The sequence below is a fragment of the Hirundo rustica genome, chromosome 7 (genome assembly GCF_015227805.2).
Source record: "Hirundo rustica isolate bHirRus1 chromosome 7, bHirRus1.pri.v3, whole genome shotgun sequence".
Lineage (NCBI taxonomy): Eukaryota > Metazoa > Chordata > Aves > Passeriformes > Hirundinidae > Hirundo > Hirundo rustica.
Genome location: NC_053456.1, coordinates 32,545,374 through 32,572,467, shown reverse-complemented (window position 1 = coordinate 32,572,467; position 27,094 = coordinate 32,545,374). Strand labels below are relative to the sequence as shown.

The following is a 27,094-nucleotide window of genomic DNA, read 5'->3' as shown; positions in this document are numbered from 1 at the left end:
GGTGAAGGGGAATGGTGAAGAAAAAGCATCCTGAGGAGAGAGAATCCCTGCTGTGAGGTCAGTCTGGGTGTGCAGTCAGAGCCTGTTGTTGGAACATTCAGTCACAGTCTAGCTGGGTAAAAGCCTGCAGTCAGAGTCTGCAAACTGATCCCTGCAGTCAGAGTTTGGCAGGAAATAACCAGCAGTCAGAGGCTGCCAGGGAAACCTACAGCAGGAGCTTGCTGCAGCCAGGGTCAGTGAATGGTTGGGGTCAGGTTGGCTGAGCTGTAAAGAGGAATAAACCAGGTTTATCATGCTGTGATAAACAATAAGTCTGTGTCTCAGCTCATTCATACCCTCTAACAAGAGGGCTGCTGCAACAGATACTTGCTTGTTTGTGGACTCTATATAGTTCACACCAGCTGAATTCATACTGATCCTTGGTAAGAACAGGGTGTTGTTTTCACCTTCTGGGACTACAGCTTGATGCAAGTGTCACACAGAACAAATTAAGTAACATCTTTCTTTACAGATCAGCTACTTACTTTAAGTAGATTTTTCACTGTGTGACAGTGCAAAAGGAATATTTCTCCCTTGTGTGCTAATTCATATATGAATTAATTTTTTTCTAGGAAAACTGTTGGTAGTGTTCGAAAATCAGATAAACCTCATGAGTGGGAGTACTGCTGACTAAGCAATGGCACAAAAGTCTGGTTTGTTTATGTTCTCTCATGATTTTCCCTCTGGGAGAACCATTTATGCAGCTCAACAAATTATTTTTTTAGTATTATTTTTCTGCTTTTAAACATTGTTTGGGTTTTTATAAAAATAAATGTTTAGGCCACATACATTACATTTCTACTGGAACGGCCTGAGACCTTTTATGGTCAAGTGGGATCTTGCTCCCCTGCCTTCGATCAGTCAGAAGCTGATTGAAAATGGCAGTGTGAGCTGAATAGATGAACTTCACCTTTGTGGTTGAAGGGTGGGCAGAGGAACATGACCTTTAGTGTAGAGCTCTACTGGGTATTTTTCATGCTGACCTCAGCTCAATAAGTGTGCTAGGCCAGCAGACCAAGAGACTGAATTAATATTAAGATAGCCTTGATTTTCTGCAGAAAAAATGGAAGAGGTTGAGAACTTGCCCTCTGTGCTGTGGGTAGATGAAGTGCAGCTTTGGGCACTAGCTGAGCTCTCTTGCATGGAGGGAATAGTTGGTATCCTGAATGCCGGTGCAGTGACAGTTGTCTTCTGGAAAATATAATATCTATTTAATAGAGCACTTTTTAATGCTCAGGTTGGGTGAAACTTAATTGTACTTAACCATTTCAAGCCAGGAAAAAGATATTTCAATCAAATTCAATGAGTTTTCTTTGTTTTATAAACCAGTGGCAGCCCATTAATGATAGCAATTCTGTGTCTCTGTTCCTTTTACTCATTTAGAAATCTATTATCATAAACCACTTTTTGTTTTATTTTTCAATCAACCATCATCAGACATTTTATATTTTAAATTTCTTCACATAAGCATACCATTATTCTAAAATGATCCTTTCTGCAGATGAGTGTTGCACTAAAATTTCCCCTGATTATTACTTTTGACATTAGTACTTTATTGAATTAGCTGTTTCCAATTTAATTATACTTGCTTCATTGTCTAGGTCACCTTTTAAGCAAATTCATATCAGTATGAAATTGCTGTTATTACTGAATTGGACTGTGATGGCTCTATGCTCATGAAAAGAATTTATCTTTTGTTCACATTTGGAAAACTTGAGTTAACAGCAATTTATTAGAATGGTTTAGAAATGTATTATTTCTACTAGTAAAAGTGGATATAAATAGTATTTGCTTGTTTAGTTGAAAAAAAAAGTGAAACAGCATTATAAAGAAATCCTTAGTTTAATTATTGTTCATTCTAGAAAGTGAAAAGGTGAAGTAATATTTCTAATTTATTTTTCTGTTATTTTTATATTTGAGATATACAATATGTGTGAGGGCTTCATAGAATCAAGCAAAGACATTGATTGGCCTTTGAAGGGCATAAGGTGCAGAGAATTTATCCAGTCGATGTTAGCACTACTCCAGGTGATGTTTAACCCTCCAAGCCTTCCTACTGGAATTGGATTAAAATATCTAGTCACAGCTGTTTTAAGATTAGGTTTTAAACTCATATTTGGCACAACAAACACTGGTCATAAATAACTGAACCAAAATGTAGGCGGACAGGTTCAATGACAGATAGAACTGTAATGACAAAACAAATCCTAATTTTATTAAGAACATATTGGTAAATCAGATTCCTTATAAACATCTTTACAATCCCATTATCCTCTCCAACTGAGACATGTTTTTAATAAGGTTGTATAGAGGATGTTAACAACTTGTATTAGTAGAACTAATGTCATTTATATTAACTAAACAAACTGTTGCTACCACCAGGTGGTCAACCAAATGTTTATCTTTTTCTTCTTTCCATTGTAGATGTCATATCTGCAGAGCTTTGGTGCAAACAAAATACAGGTATGTATTAACACCCATTTTTTAGGTTGCATGAATTTGCTCAAATACGCCTGTTTATATACGACTGGGTTTTTTTCAACACTTTTCATTGTAATATTCCTGTAGTCAGTTTAAAATTTTAAAGGCCTGGATTTTTGTCATGGCACAAATATGAATGAGTTTATAGGTATAAATATTTATGTGAAGATGTACATATGGGAGGGGTCAATCTGATTTTTATTTATGTCTCAACATATGTTATACATGAGATGAAAAATTGTGAGCATAGGTGTACTCTAGGGACTGTCCCTGTCTTCTCTGTCTCTCTTTTCCCTCTTTGCTCCTGTTTTTATCCCCTTTCCTTAGAAGCACTTATCTTCCTCTCTCAGTAAGCATTTCTCAGGTATAGTACTGCTGCATTTGCCCTTTATTTTTGCCTGAGAAATCTATCAAAAGAATCCTTTCTAATTTCCTCCCCCCCCCTCCCCATACAGCAGGACAGGACAACCTATAATATCAATTTCTAGAGTGCAGAAGTCAAGAAAGTGCAGGCTTTCAGCTGAGCCTAATTTAGAAGCCAGAAAGATAAAGCTGAAAAAGTCTATTATGCAAGACATTAAAAATGAAAGATAGGCAAGCCAATGAGGATGGCATGTCACATTACAAAAGCCTTGAGTGACAGGACGGGGGGGAATGGCTTCCCACTGCCAGAGGGCAGGGTTAGATGGAATATTGGGAAGGAATTCTTTTCTCTAAGGGCGCTGAGGCCCTGGCACAGGGTGCCCAGAGGAGCTGTGGGTGCCCCTGGATCCCTGGAAATGTCCAAGGCCAGGTTGGACAGGGCTTGAAGCAACCTGGGATAGTGGAAGATGTCCCTGCCCGTGGCAGAGGGTGGGATGAGATGGTCATTGTGGTCCCTTCCAACCCAAGAAATTCTCTGATTCTATTATTACCGAGATGCTTTTGCATGGTTTTATCCCTCTCAAAGAGGTTGTTCTAAACACTGTTTCTGTACATTTGTGTGATATAAAATATCCTTTAGTTCTATGCAGTGGCATGTTCAGAGCCTCTGCAAAATGATGACCTGTTAGTAGCCAGAGTGAATGGCAGAGTCTTATTGCCCTCCCCCTGGGACTGAACTTCAGCATTTTGAGGCCCAGCCCTCCTAGGTTTTCTTTCACTGTTTCCCACATTTTTTTTATCTTCAGGAGGGTGTTAGCAAGGCCTTCTCTGCTTTAAGAGACTCGGTAAAATAGATTTGGTGGCACCTGGACTGCGACTTCTGCACCAGTGTCACCAGGGATGAGTGCTTCTGTGAAAGCAGGCAGAACACTCGCTCTTGGTCACACAACCCCAGTCCAGGCTGTGGTTTTTAGGTGTGTTCATCCCCACCTAAAGAGACGTAGAATAATGTCTGCATTACGCCGACCTTCAGTCAAAGGGATAAGCGCTTGCTCTCATTTAGATAAAGCCATATGGAGCCTGGCAGAAATTTTCATATGTATCAATATTTGATTACCAAGGCTACTAATAAACCCCTTGGGATTGATGCGCGCATTATCAACTATTTGATCTTTGGTATTTGCTGTGTATCCAATGAGCTGGGAAAGCACTTGTTTCTTATGGAGCCATTCTCCATGCTGTCAGGGAGCTGAATCTGAGATAACAGAACCAGGAGCTCAGCGGTATTTCTTGTGCTCAGCTTGAAAAAGATGTTGGAAAAACGTCGTGGTGTTTTGCAGGAAACTTGGACGTTTCATAAACAATAATAACAACAACGTCTTTGTAAATGTCTTCTGAATTCATGAGAAAGTTTGAAGATGGGTAGAAATTTCTTCTAAGGGAAAAAATATAAACCCAGAATTTAATTTACATTGACACAATTCATTTGACAATTCAACCTTAATAATAGACTAGGGTATGCTGTTAGGTTATGTTATGCCAAATCACATTTTAAGGAACAAAGCCTTTTCAGTCAGCAGCTGCTGAGGTTTGAGGGAACAAATTAATTTTGGAAACTGAAACTGTGTTGATGTTTGTCCAAAGGGAAAGTTGTACAGATCATCTGTTTTCTGGGACATCTAAAAATATTATCTGTTATGAATTAGAAGAGAAGTAAACTTCCAAATGTCAAAATCTCATGTAGACCAGAAATTCTCCTCATCAATCAGCTCTGTTCAGTGCACATCTTCTGACATTTTTGCAGCCAAATAAGAGACCCTTTATCACCATCCCAAGTCCTCATGCTTACAGGATGAGCATCGTCAGCATCAAGAAGGAGCTGACCAGGTAAGATACAGGAGGGAGCCTGCACTTAAAACCACAGTAGTGACATCTGCAGATACTTCAGAATCTTAAAGTCCTCTACTGATTAAGAAATACAAATTTTGTGTAAATAGGGAACTTCCAGCTGATATGGCTTCTGCTTAATATAACCTCTGTTCTTTATGGGAACAAAGGGACAGATCTGCCCAGAAAGGAAGAGAATGCACCTGAAACAGCACTGACCCCACAAAGCTGTGTGTGGGGGCTGCTGTGGGAAATGGTCTTGGGTCAGTGATACAGCCTGGAGCAAGCTGGAGCACACAGGGCATGGGATGCTTCCTTTCACACAAGTTTTTTTCTTCCCTTCTCTAACTTCACTCTGAAAGTGCCAGAATACTTTAGTAAAAGGCAGACAATAAAGGAGGTAACACACAAGAGATGACGTGCCAGAAAGTTTGCTAAAATAATAGATATTGAGAATGAAAATAGTATGATAATGTGCTTTGGAGAATCACACCAAGGGTCAGCACTACCAACCTGACTTCACACTCACCAATAAATAAGCTGGTTTATGCTGGATTTCCTCATGGGGAGTTTGGATAAATACTCTAATTTCAGTGATGAAAATATTTAATAAAAATATAGCCTTGACTGGATGCCTAGTGCCTTCAGTCTTAGGGAAAGATTTAATAAATGAGGCCCTGCAACTTTTATTTAGTGTCTTCAGGTGGTAAATTATCTACAAGTAGGCTTCCCTATTGTTCAATGAAAGCAATAAAAGCAGAGGGAGGACTAAAAGCAAGACACTAATTTACATCTGAGTAAATGGGCTAAAGAGTCAGAGATCCTATCCTTGGTATGCAATAGTATTCATATGAAGGCAGAACTTAATAAAAATTAAATTTAAATATAGAGCATGTATTTGAAAATATGAACAAATACCTTTATAAATCTATTTGCCATGCCACTAAAACCAACACTATTTCATTGCTTTACTTTTAGAACACTCTTTGCAAAAGAAACTAAGAATAAATTTGGGGGTTTTAGGGACCCTTTTCTGACTACCAGATCACCAACTGATTCAGAGAAACATCTGTCCACTGAAGTCAGCCCTGGCTGGCAGGTAGAGCAGTGGGATAATAGCTTTATGTGGGTTTCCTTTTTCATGATTCATGCTGGACAAGAGCAAAGAGAAAATAATTCCCTATGCTCTGCCCTTTGTTTTTGGTAGATGTGTGAGAAGGGGCTTTACAGGAGGGGTTTGGCGGTGACAATGAGAGACAGGATCCAGCCTGGCTGGGAAATGGGCAGGCAAGAGTAGGGAGAAGGCAGAGGGTAAAAGCTGTGCAAAACCACTTTCAAAGTGCCTGGGAATTGACCACAAGCTCCTTCAGGACTATTTCAATGCCAGTGAGCAGTGGTGGGACCTCTGCACAGGCCCCCCACTGTGGAGCCTCCCATAAAAGCTCAGGACAGAGCTTTGTCCTTACTACTAGTCTTGGGAAATCTCTGCTCCCCTCAAACATACTGTCATGAAATCCAGAGGAGTGTCCCATTCCTTTGTCTGCTGAGTTCACTGTGAGGAACACGACAGCATAAGCATCTCTTCCTGGGGAAGCTGAACTGAAAAACGTGACAGACATGGAGAAAGAGGAAGGTGCAGATGGGACCAAGGGGGGCGGGAGGAGATAAAAATACCAAAGTTACAGGAGGAGAAAAAATGCCAAGGCTTGGGAGAGTTGGACCATCTGGTTCTGCTGCAGCACCTCTCCACTGTCATCTCTTCTCTTTGCTTCTCTTTGTGAGCAAGAGGAGATAGACTAAGTGAGGTGCAACGTGAAAGCTTTGGTGTAAAACAGATGATGAAGTAGCCTGTGTTAGATAAAGCTTGTTTTACTCCCCATGATGTGCACAAGCTCTCTCAGCAGCGCAGGCTGTGACAGTGATTTGCTGCATGCAGATTTTTCACTGCAGCAATCGCTGTGTGCTGCCCTCTTCCATGTGTAGAAGGTGAACCTGGTGCCTCATGGATAAAGTGGGAATCCCTGGAGCAAAGCTGAGCCTGCTGATGTTTTACATGCCTGCGCCTAGTTAAAGGCGACTTGCATGACCACAGATGACCTCTTGTCCTGCATCCTTGTGATGCAGGAAGGCTGAGCCAGGGGGTGCTCCCTGCTACCAGGCAGTTCAGAGCGTTCACCACGGAATACAAGGCCTTTCTCTGCTGGGTTGCCTGTCTTGGTCCAAAATGACAGCCAGAGCTATGTTTGTATGCCCTGTGTGTTAAAACTGGTTTATTTTCCTATGGTCTGTAGCACAGCTGCCAAGGAAGAGTAGCAATCCTGTGTTCATGCCGCAAAAACCACCCAGAGTGACTTCCTTAGTTTCCACCAGGTCGTGATGGACATGGTTTGGGACCTCTAGGTAGGAGCTTGCCCTTTTGGAGCTCCTGGGTGATAAAGAGCAACCCTAGGTCTCAGTCAATCTGGCACATTTAATGTGCACTAAATTGACTGAGGTGGGATGGTGAGAAAAGCATTTGGGAAGCGTAGAATAGCTCCAAAATCATCTTCATGCCTGGAACGGGAGTTTCAATGTTTACAGCAGAACAGAAATTTTACATGAAGACAAGTTTCAAGCCAAACAACCATGAGGAGAATGAAACAATCCAGCAAAGCTGCTGCCAGGCTGATAGGAGAGAGGAGAACTGAGTGCATGTTCTGTCTGCAACTAAAAGTGAAGCCTGGGTGGAAGTCATGCCAACTCTCTGAGAAGCCCTGCCTTATTCAGCATTTGACATGCAGCATTATAAGCAGGAGACTGGTTGAATGACAATCAAAATAGCATGTTATATTGTTCATGACAGTCAGGTGTCAGTAAAATAGGGATATCTAACAGGGAACACTACTGGATTCAACTGGATGTAGTAAATATTCTGTAATATATCTCTGATGTTTCTTGCATTTTCTTGTAGTGGTGCCTGAGAAAAGTAAATATGTATGCATTAATACAGATATTAAAGAATTAGCAGAATACAGACACTGAAAAATTCCTGCCTAGGAAGCTCTTTGGGAACCATGTTCTTATTTACTGGTTCCAACCCTTCTTGACAGGATGCCAAATTCTATAATTAATAAATTCTAAATTTCTATAATTAATCAATATAGAATTTTCAAAAATGCTTAAGGAAAGATGCTGCTGCCACAGAGAATGCAGTTCTTTGTTAGGCTGACCATAACCATGTCAAGGTATTAGGAACAAATGGAATTACTTTAGGCTAAGTCAGCAAAGTTAACAAAAACTCAATATATTTTATAGTGCTACTAATCTGAATTTGCCTTAATGGAATAGGAAAAAAAAATCTTTGGCCTCTTATTCAAGACTTCTAAAATGACAATGCCTGTATTAGCTTGAGGATAAGAGCTCTGCAGAAAACTCCTTTTCCTCTTAAGCCCAGTTTGCTGCTGTCATCAAATTCTGCTGCTGACAGACCCAGATGGTCTGTCCTTGCTTTGGTATTTAGTTCATTTATGTTTAAAAAATCTGACAAACTGTCAGTGAAGGTTTTTGTTCAGGTTTTGTGATAATGCAGTGGCATCTTCTTAGTTTAAATCTAAGCAGAAATCTAAACAAACCACTCCCAGTCACACAGACTCCCTAGCTTGTATGGGAAAGTTAGTTAAGTGATATGAGAAATGTTAAGTATCTTTTGAACACATCCATTTGATCCTCTAACTTGCACATATTACAGGTGAAATAAAATCTCCAGTATGTGCTCTGGCACTCCAGGAATATGATTTGGTTTCTTTTCTGATGTGACTTGATCTTATCAAAAGTTCTCTCTTTATAGAGCACTGGTATTTGAATAGGTTTTTTTGGCTTGACTTTGTTCCATGCCATCTCTGTTGTTATACAAAGGTATCATTAATTTAAACAATTGTCCTACAGATGCTTTCATTTGGGAACTGCTCCTGGTAAAGTCTCAGTTTGCACCAGTGTGATGTACATAAAAGTTTAGCCTTAAATACCAACTTTCAATCTATGAAATTCCATTACTCGATGGAAGCACACCCCAAGAAAACTCTCCAATCAGTGGTGATAGTGAGCACAATCTGAATTTCACTGCATTAGTTTTGGTCTTGAAATTAACAGCAGAGAACTTTCTGTCGTTGCAGTCCTCCATTGTCGGACAAAGGATTAGGACAATAAATTATTGCCTCATATAGTCTCCTTGGATATGCTGTAGGAATGAGTGACTGCAGAATGCTGTAGCCTTTGCTACAGCAGCACAAAGAGCAGACCCAGAACCATGCAAAGAAGTAAAAGTAATGAAAACTGTTGAGTTTGCACATCTTAGGCAGAGCAGTGGATTTGCTTTGTCGGATGCATAGTTGAGGTAATTAGAGAGCAATCCGCAGTGAGCTATCGCAAGAGCTGGAAATCAGTACTCCCTGGGGGAACTGATGGATGTATTTTGACCCATGCACAGATCCACAGACATGGAATGCTGGGGATAGAGCTTGTTCAGTTTTATGTGCTGGGCCCATCTACTTACCTTGAGCTGGTTCTTTTGTTGGGGTGATTTGCGAACCATTCCTGTTTGGGAAAGCAGAGCTTTGATTACTATTGATAGTCTGGGCCTTGCTAAGTAAGCAGGACTTTTTGTTATGTTTGACAGCTGAGACATTTTTATTACTGGTTTCTGAATTTTGTCAGTGTGGAAAATCAAAGGGAAATAAAAACTCTCTCTTAATTTTGCTTCTTCTACTGGTTTTAGGAATTTGAGTATGCTCCTCTTAGCGTTGCCTGTGATCCTACCTGTGTCTTGAGTAGAAGAAATAGATTTTTGAGGTGGTTATTGTATATTGTGATTCTTAGCGTGCTTTTGTAGCAGTTGAGATATGGGTTGAGATATTTATGATTAACAGGTTGAGTTAGGATTGGTCATCCTGGAGAAGAAAAGGCTTTGGGGAAACCTTAGAGCACCTCCCAGTGCCTGAAGGGTCTCCAAGAGTGTTGGAGAGGGACTTTGGGAAAGGGCCTGGAGTGACAACACAAGGAGGAATAGTTTTAAACTGAAAGTGGGTAGATTTGTGTCAGGTTTTAGGAAGAAATTCTCTCCTGTGAGGATGGGGAGGCCCTGGCACAGGCTGCCCAGAGAAGCAGTGGCTGCCGCATTCCTGGGGGTGTTCAAGGCTGGGTTAGATGGGGCTTGGAGCAACCTGGGATTGTGGAAGCTGTCCCTGCCTGTGACAGGGAGGTTAGCACTAAGTGATCTTTAAGGTCCCTTCCAACCCAAATCTGCCTAAGATCACGAGAAAAAGGGGAGATTGAGAGAATCCAAGCTGGACATGCTGTTTATTTAATAAAGATATCTGTATCAGACGATAGTGGTCCACAAAGCAAACTGGCTAGACACAAGATATTAAATCAGAGGAACCAATATCACCCTCTTACCTCTTTTGAACTTTGAAGTTTTCTTTTATCACTGTTATGAAGAAGAAGTAACGTAAGTTCATGGGAGGAAACAGAATTGTTTGTACATCATGAACACAAATGTGGTTTGAGGTTTGTATTTTTCCCCCAAAATGACAGCGAGAGGCCTTACAGATGCATCTTTAAAGCTCAGAAGATGAGTTACATGCATCCTAAATAGCAGAAAATTACAGAAACAGTAGTGTTGTGATTTTATGGCTTTTCTTGAATCAGCTCCAAGCTGACACTGCAGATGCCAGAAGAGACTGATTAGTATGAATATCAACACTGTGGCTGAGATACTCAAAATAAGTAACCGAGGAGTTGTCAAAGATAGGGCTGGACAAAATAACAGTGAAATTAAAACAGTCATTAATACTGAAATGCTCATGAGCATTAGGATGCAGCTTCCCATGAAGCCTTAATACCCTTCTGTAATTAAGAAGCCGTTAGCAAGCTAAATGCTGGGCAGTGTTATTGTAACTCCCACATCGTGTCAGTTAAAAGACCATTAACGTGTTTGATGCACGATGGGGTAAATCAGAGATAAACTGCTCAGGTCTAAGAACATAAATTTATCATTTATCGTTTTACAGAATTTGTGTGTGTGTGTCTATTTTCAGTTCCAGTGCTCCATGGGAACACCAGGTTTTTCCTTGAGTTTACAGTTCACAGTGGTTTGGATTAAAACTGTGAGGAAAAGGTTCAGTTCTCTGGGTCCTGCTGTAAGCTTACCCTGTGATCCTGTCAGTCATTTTTTTCCTCCAGTAAGGCTGTCATTTTTATGCGTGGAAAAGGAAAAAACATAGTGATTACTATATAAAGAAATTGGAGTATTAGAGGTTAAAAATGTTGTTATTCAGCTATATCTATATATATATATATGTACATGCGTATGCATATGTTATCACCCAAACCATTGAGCTTCACACTTTGACAAAGTGTACATCTGTTTCCTACTGCTTTCAACAAGATACTCTCATTTATTAACATAAGCGGAAATGGAAGCAATTGCATTGCTACTTTTAGCTTAAAATGTTAAACTAATTCCAAGTTTTCCTTAAAACATTATCGGTCAAAATATTGAGGGAGTTTAAAATATGTATATACCCACTGGATATTACAGAAAAGCTGGAACAAACATTAACAGAAATTAAACACGAATCTAAAGATCTGTGAATCCCAAAGGTACAGATCAATAATAAATTAATAATATAGTTCAAAGGCATGCAGAGGAATAGTTCTTAAATTGATCTTAAAAAGCAAACAAGGGATTTCAAGTAGAAAGCAAGAGGAAAAGGGGGCTCAGATGGGGACAGCTGTATTTGGTACTTTACTACATGTATTTTAATACAATAAATGTAATGGTTGTTCAGCATGATAGAATGGGGATTAAATGGTACATGTTTCACATGTATAAAAGGCTTTCAAAATGCAGCAGAATTTCTTAAGTGTAAGTGCTTCTGGTGGCTTTGGATGGAAGAGGTTGACAACAGTTCAGTGGTCTTGAGCTTGAGATTTATTTCTCCATTTAACTTCTTTGTTAATCAGTTAATTTCACTAACTAGCCATTTATGTGATGGGTGATTCCTTAAGCAAACGCAACAACAGGCACACAAGCTTGGAAATAGTTTTTAAGAGGATCTGCCAATATTGCAGTTAGAGGTTTCAGGGATTAGTGATTAGCTGATTAATCTGCACATTTATGTTCAAAATGATAACAGCCTGTGGTATTGAGATGTCCAGAGTTCACTGTTAGTACTTGGTTTTTTGAGATGGAAAATTGCCTATAAGGTGCCTAATTTAGCATGTTGTCAATAAATAGGTATAAGGCTTTATACATTACTTGAAATAATGCATCAATCACAAAATAGTCAATAGTTAAGGGAAATAGAAGAGACTATAATTGATTCTAAGAAAATATAGAATTGTGCCCAGAATAACTGTAAAACAAAAAGCCAAATAAGTTATTTTTGCTCTCCTCTGTATGCCAAAAAGTGTTTTAAAACCCCTGTATTCTAGTGAGTGAAAACCTCAACCCGCCAACGTCAATGGGAGTACTGCTATTAAATTCAGTACAACCAGGCTCTCACCTCAGGTTCAGGCTCTGCGAGTCCAGCAGGCAGAAGAAATGAAGGTATTTAGCTCTTGATTTATGAAATATATCTTGCTGTGTCAGATTAATGGATTATGGCTGGTTTATGTTAAGGAAGACAGGGTCAGATCTTTCTGCTGAAAGCCCCCTGATTGCTGTCATTTGAGCCAACCCAAATCTCTGTTCCTTACTAGGAACATGAGATTTGCAGAATGGATCCGAGCAGTTGTGACTCCCTGTGAAGTGCATCGGTATGAAACAGATATTACACAGCAGAACTGATAAAATTCAAGCCTGTAACTGCTGATAGCCAGAAAAAATGGTGAGTGTGTTAGGGAATAAAGGAGATCCTGTCCTATTTTCTCTTGTAGTCTTCATTCCCTGTTGGAGATGTGGGAAGTAGTTTAAGCAAATGTGTTTGGACACTGTGTGGCGTTTCGTGTCACTATAAGCTTTTGAGAACGTTTTCCCCTTCCTTCCCTTTTTTTTTACTGAAAGTATGAAGCAAAAGAGCAAATGTACTGAGTACAAACTCCTGAGTAAGGGAGATAGCACTGGATTTGGGGATGCTGTGGAAGTTTCCACACAGACAAGATATAAGTATGGCTGAGATATTCCACCAAGACAAGCTGCAGGAAAGAATGATGGCTGAACACTTCTTTCTAACAGTCTTGAGTTTCTAAAGCACAGCTCTGTGCCAGCCAGGTGAGGGTCAGGGCTCTTGTAGAGCTTGTGTCTACACCTGCCTGTTAGATGTGCCATTAGAGCTGCATCCTGTATCTGTAATCCTGAGCATCTCTCTTATTCCCAAAACAGGGTCCCTGCTTTTTTGGCCAATTTCTTGATATTTGCAGTTCCTCTTCAAATCAGGTATCGAGATCAGCTTGATGTGAGGCTTGCTCTGTGCCACTCCTGCCCAAGGCTGTAGTTGCAGAGCTCTGTTATAGAACCATGTTGTGGTTTGGGTTGGAAGGGATTTGAAATCTCGTTCCGTTCCGACCCTCTGGACAACTCTCGCTGGACCAGGTTGCTCAAAGCTCCAGTCAGCCCTTTTGCAACTTTTTGATATCAGCATGTGCTGCTTCCCTCGTATTTCCCAACAATGCTATTTCCAAATATCCTTAACTTCAGGAGCACTTACCCACTCTCGCTACAAGAGGAATTGGAGGGACAGAAGGAAGCAGGGAAGGGCTGTGTTGTGAGCACTGGTGAGGATCTTGTTGGTGAAGGAAGTCTACACATCCTCTTGGTCCACTGCTTTTCTGGTGAGCATTAGCTGCTATTATCCAAACTGGTGGTTCCTGGTTGTCTGGGAACATCTTTGATTTGATTTCACTTAAGTTGTGAAATAGACAGATAACAGACCTGTATGAACTCTTTAAAGACAGCGTAGTGCTTTGTGTGTAATGTCCCACAAATATTACAAAAACAGCCAGGAAATCGATAGTCCTGCTTTGGTTATGGAATGAGACATTTATTATTAAGTCATGGAAAATGATGATGCAAATAGGATTATCTCTGTTTATCTCTGATTAGGGTGAGCATGAAACCTGAGTGAATTTGGTGCTTGAAAAAGGAGAGTTGTGCAGAATAGCTGCTCTGCTGTGTGTCCTGTGGGTACCCTCCCTGCTTTCAAAGGTGATGAGGAAAGGAAAATGACCCCAGAAATGGGGTTTGAAATGGGGAAAAGCAGAATTCTGGATAATGCAGTTTGTTAGTTTGCAACTCTGCTTTGCACCATAAACCTTAGAGTTATCATTTCTGCTATTTAAGCTAAACTATGGTAGAAGAAATACCTTCTTTTCCTTGGCCTTTCTAGAATTACTGAGATGATTTCCTTTTAAAAACATAAAGAAAGAAAGGCTATAAATATGTAAATATTCTTATGAACTAAACATATTGTTTTGAATCTAAAATAAATCAAAAATTCTTTGAGTTCCTTAGTGCTTCTGTTGAAAAGATCGGATTATTTTGGTCCACACAAAAATTGAATTTAAGGAATTAAATTAAATTAGCATCTCCAGATGTCTTATTCATGTATTTTCCTTAAGATATGCATCAAAATTACAAGTTGATCAGAAGACAATTGTTATATTAAATTCTATCTCCATAAACAGATGCTGAAGGGTTTGAAAAATGATGGGGTCTTTTTCCCCCTTTGTGGAGCAAAATTGAAATTATGAAAATATAGAGTAGTCCCAGACATTTTTACATGTTCCTGCAGTTGCAATATTTCTGATTTTTTCAAAATAATAAGTGACAATGAAGATCTTTTCCTACAGCAGTGGAAATTTATGGGTTGCAGAGAATACTAGAAAGAACTTTTAATGTAAATACTGCAATACTAGTATGCTGTTTATGGCCATCTATATATATTTTTTATACATTTTTATGAGATTTACCATTCTGCTTTTTTTTTCTAATCAAGCCTTTTTGTTTGCTTGTGGAAAAATGAATGCAGTTTCTTCAAGCTTGAAAGATATATTTTTTTCTTCTTCCCACAAATAGCTTTATCTCTTTCTGTTATAAGAAATACTGTCTAGAAGATTCTTGTGTTATTGTACTATACAGATAGAACATGGGATAGGAAATAAAGAGGATATGGAACAAAAGATTTAAAAGCAATTTGTAAAATAAGCCTCAAGGGAATTGTAGACCCTTTTACACATTATTTGCTCAGAGGTATCTGTTTTGGATTGTTTCATCATTTTACAGTCTTATCAAAGAAAATCTTAGCCCTGATTTAACTTTTTGGAATACTTTCACTGTCATGATTCTGTAAGTTTACAGAACATTTCATCCCTGGTGCCAGTTTAAGCATGATGGAGAGTATTTGACATCATTATGGTTTTCTGGATGTAAAAAAGGCCTGACTGATTTCTGGGATAAAGCCACTTTGTTTGCTGCATCAATTAACAACTGTTCGAAAGCTCAATCTGAAGCTGATATATTGAGATATTAACAGATATGCAATATATAATCTCACTGCATTTTGCACTTATTAAAAGCCTGCGCGTTGTAGATGATGCATCTGCCCCTAGAAATCAGTGTGTAGCAAGGGATAACCCGGAGTTGTTGGAATAGATTCTGAAAGTACTTGAGAGGAAAGCTGTCCTCCCAATTGCAGTCACTCCAGCCTCCTGGCAATATGGACTAGGAAAATAAATCAGGGAAAAAAGTATCGGTTGAAAGCCAATGCTCAGAAAGCAGATGAGGTATCACACAAGCAAACTTTGCAAACCTACACAGTCCTTGATATCTAGTTCTTAATAAGGAGATGTGGAGGCTAATTTACTTTCTCGATGGTAATTTTATGTGTTTTCCTACACACAGAAGCTCTTTCCTCTCTCATTTCGATGGTCTGAATAACTGTGACAAATCCTTTTTATTCAAGAGTTAAAAGAGAAATACTGTTAAATTCCATGCAAAATCTCTTTCCTTGGCACAAGTTCCAAGAAAGACTTTTGTTCTTTTAGTAATCTGAGAATGGGACCCCTCTTAGTTAATTGGGAAAACCCCCAACAAGCCAACATTACATGGCCTGTTTTGGGGAATGGTTCCTGAGTTTCATTTTGTTGTGGTACGTTAAAGAAAGGTTTGCTATCAAAATGACTGGCAGAAACTAATCATTAAAAAAAAAAAAAAAAAAAAATTTCACTGTAGCAAAATCCCATGAAGAAGAGTCTTGTTCTACCTCACCTCAAGTACCTCAGGTTGTGGTAGGTACCCAGACTCATGACTTCTGGTGTAATAGTGGGAAGGAATTAAATATCTTTAACAGACGATGAGTTCTAGCTGTGCAAGAGGAATTTCAAAGTAGCTTCTCCTTGATCACTTACTTTTGCAAGAATTAAAGGAATATTGCCCCACAGGATTAAAATACAGTGGGGTGGGTATGATGGTGGTGGTGTTGGGGAACCAAACCAAAACCCCAAAATGCACATAGTTAAATGACCCCACCCCAATAAATGATTGGATAATTTAAACAAAATGGCAACTCCTAAGAGAAGCCAATTAAATGCAGTGGGTGTAAAAATTGCTAGCTTTTAAAAAAAATGTGGTTGTGTAGGTAAAATTATTGTCTTTCATTTTTACCTCTGAGCTTCTGGAAAAGGGTGTCTTGCTGTGGAACACTTCAGAGGTAGATCTTGCTGTGTCAACCAGGACCCAACATCATAAACATCAAAACCATCCTGCATAAAATCAGAACAACCACTCTTTTGGAAATTTCAGACCTGAGACAACATGGGGTTTACCCCAATGGAAGGATTTGCGGTTGTTCCTTTTTAAGGCGAAGTTAGTTCACATTTGGCTGTTTTACAGAGATAAATGGAACACAGGCGCTGAAAACCACCAGGTTTACTGTTAAAGGGAACTTTTCTGCTCAACTTGTGCTACATGTGAGAAGAAGAGAATATTCCCCATGTGTAGTCTCAATTTTATGATGTTTACAGCCTATAGAACCTCATGCACTGCCAGATGGCATCACTCTGTGTCTCCATACCCAGTCACCACACGCTTGGAGAGAGTAGAAAGGGAATTTTAGAATTACTCTTTCTAGACAGATTTTGTCCCTGCCCTTGGTGGAATGAAAATTCGAGACCTCTCCAAAAGTACTCGAGAGGGTGGGGCACTAAGAGAAAATTTTTTTTCCTCTGTCTTGGAAAGAAAAATAAATAAGATAAACAGTAAGTGTTTATCCTCTCTGTTTGCATATTTCCTCATTCTTAGTAAAGGTAATAAAATCATAAAAGCTTAAAAATGGAGGCCAGCTCTTTAAATTTATCCTTCTCTAGTGGCTCCTTACTTCTAATTTCCATGTTTTGATCTTGCTTAATTAAATCCCGGGCAGGTTATGTTATTACACGTAGCTATCACAGATTGTTAGCTAAATGATACTGTAATTTATATATCCTGGGCTGTTTAGGAAATGTGTATGGGAAATTAGAACAAAATATGACTACACAGCTTTTATTTGTATGCAAATTTCTGCTATTCTGCATGAAAACACTAGAATATCTAACCAGACCAATAATAAAAAATAATTAATGTCAAATTTACAGCAAGGAATGAGAAATAGTCTTGCTTTTATAGAGTTTTTTGTGCAAGTTGATAGAATGTGGGTCTTTATAAATCACTACTTTTGCAAGTTTGCCATATTTATACATGCACATCTATATGAATCTGGTTTTTAAATTGGCTGCTCTTATTTTCTCAGTAAATATAAAAATTAAAGACTTTTTTGCCATTTTTTTCCAACATTCTTTTTTACATGGAATCTTCCCAAGCCCAAACCCAAGTGAAAATGCAGATTAAATTGTGAATTTAGTACAGATTACGAATTTTGCCCATAGTCTTTCCATTCTAATTCTGCCCCAGATCATACATCTTTGTACTTGTTAAAGGAGAGCTACGGTTGGAGCCCTAAATAGCCCTCAAAAAAGTCCAAAGAACTTTGAAGAACATGTTCTTGAAAATTTCAAATTAAAACCTGTATTTCTGTGCACTACCCTTCTGAAATGTTCCTCGCATTTCTCCACAGAAATATCTAAAATGGAACTAGTGGGCACACAACAATTCTAAAAAAGCTGTTGCAGCCAAGTAGCAGCAGGTAGAATTAGGTTAATATGGATAAGGACTTTAAAAAAGCCATGAGTTAATGTATATTTCTGAGTATTAAAAACTTGGCTAGCTTGGTATAAAATAGATGCATTAGATGAAAAATGTGGTTTAAAATTGTCATTTTAATACAGGATTTTAAATTGCTCTGTCTTTAACAAGCATCTTTCTCTTTATTGAGATGGCTTCAAAATAACAGCGGAGTGGTTGGTTTTGACATCTCCAAGTCAGACAGGTTAAAAACATTGCAGCTTCCAAAATCTTTGTTACTCATGTTTGACCAAGTGCTCTTAAAGAAAGTTATGCCTTTAAATACAAGGCATATGTAATGGGTGGTTAGCATAGTGATATAAAAAGGTTCTTGTAAAACAATTTGTAATCACACAGTTCAGGAGCAAAAAGAAGAGTCTCATTTGTGTTTGGACTGTAGCCACAGGAACTTTATGTATTCTCTTTAGACAGACCAGGAAAGCCTTGTGTCATGTGGGCTTGGGGCAGGTGATCCACTGAACTAATAGGATGGGAATTTTTTTCAGGCAGTAGGGGTGGTTGTGGCCCTGGAAACACCAATGCAAGAAGATAAAACCAATTAGATGTAATTATTCTCCTAAAAGAATTATGTATGTTTCTTGTGTTTGAGTGCTCCTGAAAAGGGGATATTTGAAATAGCATGGATGATGTTTATAGAATTGCCTAACAAAAAATTTAAATTTCCTAGGCAGAAAGTACAACTTTGGTAAATACCTGTCTCTGGATTTTACAGGTTCTTAAACACACACACCTTATATATAGACATATGTAATGTGTATCTATGGAATATACCAGTGGAAGTGTTTTAGCTTCTGGGTTTGGAGAGATTTGCTACTAGTGACATAAATTCCATAAATGTCCTCTTCCTCTTTTTTCCCATCAAGTCAAGGAACATTTTTAAGTTTTAGTCATAATTTCCAGGTCTGTCTTTAATGTTCAATCTAAACTGGGGCAAAACTGGGTCTTTGATGACCTTGGAGGTCTTTTCCACCCTTAAGTTTCCATGATGATCGTAGAGGGCTGTATTCATTCCAGGTGCACTGTTCTATCTGTGCGTGTAAATTTATTTCTTCAGTAAATCTACATGACACATACACTGTGAGGCAGTCCTGAGACTCAGGGTAACAAAATACAGCAGGTAGGCATGAAAACCTCCATGATCATAATACATATGAATATTTTATCGGTCCATGAATGTCTAAAAGTCTTATTTTAAGCCTTCATCTACTTTTTTTAAAAAATGTAAAAATTAAGTGCTGATTAAATTGCAATATCTAATGACTGCCTCGGTTATTTGTAAAGTTATTTTCAAATAGATTAACTAAAATAATATAACTTAAAATATGATCTAGATGTTGATTTAATTATAAGATTTCATGTCCCTTTTAAAAAGAAGCAGTATATGATTTAATGCAATTATCATATCTTTTTGCCTGCAAGCATTTAATTTCAAATTAATCTTTAGACCTGATGGCTATTATTTTTCCTGTTGTTTCAGGAAACCAGAAAGATATGAAGTAGTGTATTTTATTGAATTTTTTGTTATTCCATCTGGCTTCCAAGCTCCCTGAAGCACTAATGAAGGTCAAGGAGTTTTAGAGTGAAATGCAATCCCTTCACCTGGAGTACAGAACCTGCTAGTGAAATAATAACAGAAAATATCACTTTCTTTCTGGAGAATATTAGATTTCTTCATAGCTCAAGATCAGAACAAGGATGCTGAAAAATAGAAATGCCTCTTGGAGTGGCTTCTGGTACTTGAGATTCTAGTGGCTGGTATCTGATGGCTAAAGCTTATTGTTATTTTACTCAGGAGGAACAAGACGATCGTAGCAATAGTTAAATGCTGACAGTAAAAATAAAAATAGTTAAACGTCTTTCTGTTGTGGTCCAATTCTTGCACAGGGAGCTCAGAAGTACCTCTGGTACAATAAAAACCAGACGTAACGTGAATTCAAGATGAGTATTTATGCACGTCCTAACTTCAGGCTCGCATAAGCATTCAGTGGCACTGCTTGAGTGCCCGAAGAACAGGGCTATGTTTGCTTTAATGACCTGCTGGAGCAAAGCAGCACCACCAGCTCTTTTAGAGGATTCTTTCTCACAGATCTGCCCAGCAGGTCAGTTGTTGCAGCAGTGCAGTGCAGACCGTAATTAGTTCTTCATTTTTCTGCATCTAGGAAAAACCCCCCCTGAAATTCTGTGGAATACTCATACCTGCACAATTGTCCCCCAGATTTAAAGTAATGAGTATTACTTCTGTTCCTTTGCAAGAAAACTCGTAGTCATGGATGAGTTAAAGTTCTTTAAAGCAGAAATTTTTCATGTGATTCTTCTTTTTATTGGACAGTGTCATGAAGACACCCTCGAATTTAGAATGTTGCTCCATCAGGGTTCATATTTTTCCTGTTTATTTAGTTCATGGCTTCCAGTGGCTGCAGTTGATTCACAGCTCAATAACACTTCCCCATCAGGGGAGCATATATGTATAAGTAAAGGGGGAATAAAGAAAAATACATTTTAGTCAAAAGATAATTATTTAGGGAAAAGAAAGGATGTAATTACAAGAAATCTCAGAGGTCTGTCTCATGTTAGGACTCAAATTCTGTAACACCTAGAGAATAAAATACTTTATTTTGGCACTTTTCTACTCTGTGCCGTGCTTCCCTGCACAGTGCTCATCACTATTGACTTTGCATATGTTTTATAATTGCGATGTTCCTTTTAGGTGTGAGATGAAATCTCCATCAGGGAAATGGAATGCCTTGCCTATGGCCTGAAATGCACGTTTCTCATGTAAAAGGAAAGAGAAAGGAGTGGTGACCTTTTGAGTGAGGTGTCTGAGTCCTGCTTTCTCCAGCAGAGGAGATGGGCATGTACAGAGGCTGGGCATAGTGTTCTTGCTGGCTATCAGCTCATTTCTCTGTGCTTAGCCGAATCTTCAAATTCTGAAGTTGTACAATAGGCAGACACTGTTATACTAATTGAGGAGGAAATTTTCAGTCTTTATTCTAAGGGCTGCTCCTGTAGTCCCCCTAAATTACATAGAACTACGCAAGTATTAAAATTGTACTTATAACACGCTGAGCTACTATTCTGTCACGTTCACTTATAAGAGAATATCTAAGAACCAGGAAATAAGGGCTTTGAACAGCATCATTGCAAGAAATTCTCTCCTTGTCTCCTGACTTTCTTTTGTTCTCTTTCCCTTTGTGGCGTTTGCTCTGCACATGCTGAGAACATGACTGATGTCAGAGCGAAGATCCATTTGGCTCAGTAATATTTTCTTGCACTCTCCAGTAATAGATGCCAGGGAGAGATGGAAACTGGAGATAAGCAGTGCTGTTCCTCCAACAGAAGGAGGAACCTGGCCTGCAGCACTAATGGTGGCTCTTTAAAATTTAATAGTGTTTAATGGGAGGTATAGCTATGACTCTGGTGGATCCTGGTGCTCACAGTCGTAATGATAAGCACCATCCTGATAGTGCAAGCTCCCCCTCCACATCCTTCCTTCCTTCTTTACCTCTACTTTGCTATATTCCTCCTTTTCACAAAGTATTACAGCATCTTAGGATGTCTCCACATTTTTGGATGATTATCTTTTGCTCCTCTTACTTTAAGTCACAAAATTATTCCCTGGCATCTCATGCTGATGAAATCTGTTGTCCCGGGAGAGAAGGCTGTGAAAAATGAAGCCTTTATATCCCCACTGAGTGCTTATAAAAGTGAGTGGATAGGATCTTAATAGCTTTTTAAATACTGACCATCTTGTATGCAGCCTTAGATCTTCCCTTCTGAGCTGGAGAGCTGATGGCAAGAAGTACAGTTCTGATTTACTATCTTTAATAGAGAAAAATTTATGGAAAAGTTTTCAGCAGGTAAAGCAGCTGCAGAAAAACTACTGCTTCAGAAGTGTGGGTGCTTATCTATACTAATTAGATACAGAAATGGCAGTGTAAATCTGAAGGGATCAGGATTTGTTGCAGTGCTGTATTGCCCGTTTCCATACAACCCAGAAATTGCACTTACACTTTTCCCTCAGGCACAATTTCTATCCTGAGCACACGCACCTAATGTAATAAACTGCAGATAAACCTCTGTGATACTGGGTTCAAAAGGAAAGAGGAGAAATTAGGTCAGATATTGGGAAGAAATTCTTTCCTGTGAGGGTGGGGAGGCCCTGGCACAGGTTGCTTAGAGAAGCTGTGGCTGCCCCATCCCTGGAAGTGCCCAAGGCCAGGCTGGGCAGGGCTTGGAGCAATCTGGGTTAGGAGAAGCTCTCCTTGCCCATGGCAGGGGATGGAATGGGATAAGCATTAAACTTCCTTCCAATCAAAACCGTTCTATGATTCTAAAGAGATATCTAAATTCCAAGATTCTTTTAATGTCTTGTGTAAAACTGAGTATCACCTTTGTTTTAGAAATACTTGAATTTGTATGTTGGCGCTTGTATCCTCAAAACAGAGAACACAGAAAATGATTTTTAAAAAGATCTTTTTCACACACTGGCAAAAAACCTAGAACTTCCATCTGGCTTACTTGCCTGAACATAAACTTGCAGGTTTTAATCAGATCAAATATATATTTTTTACCCACTGAAGAATTTTGAATTAGGATTGCTCTGACTATTTTTACAGAAATATATATTTCCCATGTCTTTATTCCCTGTGTTTTTATCAACACAAATATTACAGCTCTTAATATTTTTGTGGAATTCCGTGAAATGTGCAAGTCTTCTATATACTGGAGCAAAAGACAATGCAGGGTTCATCACTGAGCCTAGGCAAGGAAAATTTTTGCTCTGTGCATACACTTCAGTCCTGACCTTGAAAATTTTTGGAAGAATCTAGATCAATTTATTACTGAACTTAGTGGTGTTTTAGTAGTGACAGTCTAATTTCAGTATTGTGAAATTTTAGGATTTGTTTTTCAAGCAAGATGGAACTTACAGCTCCCATTAGATATATGATTTTATTCCCACACTGAAATTCTTCTGTTTTGGGCTGGGGGAGAAGGGAAAGAGGAAAGAGGTACATAAAAGGTTTAGTCAAGGACCCTAAGTAACTAGTTAGATGTATTTATATTGATGTGTTTTGGGACTTAATAGATGAAATTAATCCACTCTGTTTCAGGTGAGTGGATGAATATCCTGCTGTCCTCACCCAGCACACTCCAGCAGAGTTGAGTGTCCAATTTACCTGTCTGAGATGATAAGCAGAACGGGAAGGAACTGACGTTGTAAATCTTGAGGATCTGTAATTGCTAATAAAAAGGTAAACCCCAGTTTCACCATAGATAAGCTCTATATATTTTGTCTCACAATGTGGGGATATTCTGGGTGCTGTTTGTGGTTGTAATTGTCTGGTTTTTGAGGAAGAGGTTTACAGTTAAGTAGACCTAAAAGACCAGCAAGATGTGATGTTAATTATTTTCCTATATATACCTTTCCCAAATCAGTATTTAAATGCCCGGTGCTACACGCTTCTTAAGTAGATCTTCTAGAACAGAAATTGCATGCTGTGAAGGAATTTTAACTTTCCAGAAGCTTTTTGAGTGGTCCCCATTGTTGCCCCAAAAAATCCATCCACCCCAGAAGAAGAGAACTGTATTTCACAGTTTGAGTCATTGAGTAGCAACACAGGAAAGCTGTACACATTATAAAGAGACAGAAACCTGTTCTTACCAAAAAAAAAAAAAAAAAAAAAAAAAAAAAAAATTGCAATAGTTCTCAAATAACTTCACACAAGCTGATCTGTAAAATAAAAAAAAGAGGAAGAAGTGGATAATGCTTCCAGAGGACGGTTTTGTAATGCTGGCGTTACTGTGCCTTTGGCTGTAGTTTCACTGAAAATGGCCATTAAGTCTGTCCTTGTTCCTGAAGGAAATGGCAGAGCTAAAATGGGTGGGAGGAGAATCACAGCAGGGTGATAGAGGCAATGGAAGCAGCTGCCCCTGCTAAAACACAGGATTCTTGTGTATTTCTCACCAGGATTAAAGTGTCTTTTTTTTTTTAGAGTTAAAATTCATATCTAAATTTATATTGGATAGTAAAAACAAATAACAAATAATATCCTGAACAACTCACAGCATTGTACAAAACATCTCAGTCCTGATAACCGCTTTAAAATGCCCCTTTTAATCCTGTAATTGCAAATGGCTTCTGTTTGATTTTATCATAAAAACTGTCAAAAAGCTAGGGAGGCAAACAAGCTGCCATGCTTTGAAGTGTTAAAATCTGTCTGTGATAAGAAGCTCCCCAAAGAAGCCTCATGTGGCTGCCCACACCCCCTGACCCTCCTGCTGTCACTGGCTGCACCAGGCTCTGAGGTCACTGGGTCTGATGGAGGCTGGAGCCACCTTGCAGCAGTTCCCATCACGCTGCCAGCAGCACAGGCTGCTCCGGGATTCAGGGAGCACCAAAGTAGTGTTTGGGCGCTGCTTGGGAATAAAAAGTTCTTTTGCTGCTGCTTTGGATCATAGCTATCCTCTTCAACTTGTGTTTGTGCTGTGACTGCCCTGACTGCGGTGTTGTTGGTGTGATTTGCTGCTTGAAGTATGCGTGGAGCTGGTTCATTAACTGCAAACAAATCGCTGAATTGTTTTTTTTTTTGTTTGTTTGTTTGTTTTGGGATTTTGTGTTTGTTTGTTTTTGGGTTTTGTTGTTGTTGGTGGTGGTTAAAGGTCAGAAAAACAAACCAAAAATCTCAGGTTTTTTGCAGGCAAAAGATTGCTTAGTGCCGTGGCTGTGGACTTTTTGTGTGAACTTTCACCTTGAGGAGCTGTAGCAGTTGTTGGGTGCCAGCACACCTTTTACCTGCTGCTGAAGCTCCCTGGAAGGCACAAAGCTCACTGGAATGTTTCTGAGCAGGTCAGTGATGTCTGTATTCAGAAATCCTCCTGCCAAGCCCAGGATCCCTGGTTTGTGTGTTGACTGGGACACTCGCTGTGTGTGAGGTAGTTGGTTCATTGAGAAGGTGCAAGGTGAGGATGGATTCGCTCCAACTCTCCCCTGAGAATCTCTCTGCCCAGTAAAGGAGCTTTAACATCTCCCTGTGGTACCTTGGCCTAATGGCAGAGTGCAAAACACTTTGTGGGGGATGTTGGTTTTTTGATAGTCTGAGTGGGTCTGACTCCACAGCCCTTCCTTGTGGTGATGTTCCTTTGGTCTGCAGACAGCAGAGCCACACCCAAGGGAAATTCCCTCCATCTTTCTTGTTGAATGTATGTATTTTCAGGAATGCCAGACCTGTGAGATGTAAAAGCCCCAACCAAACCAAAACAACCAAACAAAAAAACCCCAACCCAAAAAACTCTAAACTAAGCAAAAAAACCCAAACAAACAAACAAACAAAAACCCACAAGAAAACCCTCAAAAAAACCCAACCCCAAAAACAAACAAGCAAACAAACCAAAAAACCAAACCAAAAACCATAAAAAGCCAAACCAAAACAAACCAAAAAAACCCCAACAAAAAAAACCCCATAAACAAAAAACCCAAACCACCACCACCAACAAAATAGTCAACCAAAACCCAACCAAAACTAAGCAAGAAAAGATCTATTTTTTTGATTAACTTGTAGAAAATGCTCCTCAAAGAAATGTGGAAGTTTTGGGAATTTTTTCTGGTTAATGTGGTTTTATTCCACCAGTGTAATGGTTTTGAGGACATCAGGTTACTCATCTTCTAGGTTTATTGGGCTTTTTTCCCCCTCAAATAAAATTAAATTAACTGATCTTGTGGATCACTTTGATCTTCAGACTTGTCTCACAAATTATTGTTCAGAATGTGAATTTCAGTGGTGAATTCCTGGATCTATTTGGGCAAATGGCTTTCTTGGCACTGTAGCCACTACTAGAAGAGGGCTTTAAGCACTGGGGTGCTTCTGGGGTGAGATACCTGTGGTAATGTGAATATCCCTCTTGGGTATGGCAGCCAAGGTTTCCTCAGTAAATGGATCCCTGGCAATGTGGTGTCTTTAAACCAAAAACTTTAATGTCTTTGGTGTACCAACAGCAAATAGTAACAGCAGCTTTTTAACACCTTTCAGTGGCTTCCCGAGGAATAAATCAAATGCTTGATTTCTGTGGTTAAATTAAGACTGATAGAAAGAGACAGAATTTCTTGATTCCTTCATTATCTTGATATGTTTGATGTTAAAGCACTTTGTTTGAAAAACCTATTTTTATTCCTGTGTAGATTCAAAAAACTTAGAAACATTATTCTCCCTCTGAGAAAATTATTCTTATTGTCATTAGTCTCATATTGTAAGACTAATGGGAAATATTTTTAGAAAAAGAAAGCAGAGAAAATATACACTTCAGAAAGCACTTTGAAAAAGACCATTGTCTTTTCAGCTCTGAGTACTTAATATTACTGTTGTGTTTTCAGCTCTGGACCCTGAAATTATCACTTTCTTTCTCATCCCAGAGGACGTAGCTTCATTCAGTGAGCAGCATAGATGTTTCTGAGGTTGGTATATCTTTTATTCCTCAAAATTTCAGTTTGTGTATGTCTATTTTCTCTAATTATGCATGGAAAGTGAGGTTTAATATTTAAATATTTTAATATAAAAAAGTCAACATCACTACTTAAAAAAAAAAAAAAAAATAGGAAATAAGGAATAAATTAATAGCTGTAGGAGGAACTCCAAAAAGGTTAGAGGTGCCAGAGTGTCCTGAATTCTTCTGCATAGTTGTACGCAGGTATTAAAGTGCAGAAGTATTTAAAGTAGTGAAATGAAGTTCTCTAAGTTAAGAAATCGAATAATGCAATTAACATTATCCACAAACTGCTCTTATATACAGGAAAACATCTGTAAGAGCATTTTCACTGTAATGTTATCATTTGGTGTTTAAAATGCTATGAAATTTAAGTGTGAGACTTGCAGATTATACTTATGAATGTCATCTGTCAATGTCCCTCATGAGTGGCTCTATCTCAGTGCAGAAACATGAGCGCATTTAAAAGGACTCAGAGACTCTGAATTCCCTTACCTTTTATTGTTTCAAGTTTGTAATTCTGCTTGCAGTTCACACTTTTTCCTATCTTGGTTCTTTGAGTGACATTGAGAGCAAAGAGGGAACGTAAGCATCCTACCTTTTCATAAACATGTCAAAGGAAAGAGTAAC

At 38.8% G+C, this 27,094-nt stretch overlaps 1 long non-coding RNA gene across 2 annotated transcripts; it reads left to right on the top strand.

Annotated features, from left to right (window-relative positions):
- LOC120755252 (uncharacterized) lies at window positions 1–26,436 on the top strand. Of its 2 annotated transcripts, XR_005701695.2 has the most exons (7): window positions 14–57; window positions 612–692; window positions 2,464–2,502; window positions 4,688–4,770; window positions 23,098–23,238; window positions 24,674–24,833; window positions 26,355–26,436. It is a non-coding gene; the product is annotated as an uncharacterized LOC120755252 (long non-coding RNA). The 2 variants fall into 2 exon arrangements; XR_009208032.1 differs by lacking the exon at window positions 612–692 and having other exon boundaries at window positions 1–57.
- The last annotated feature ends 658 nt before the right edge of the window (window positions 26,437–27,094 follow it).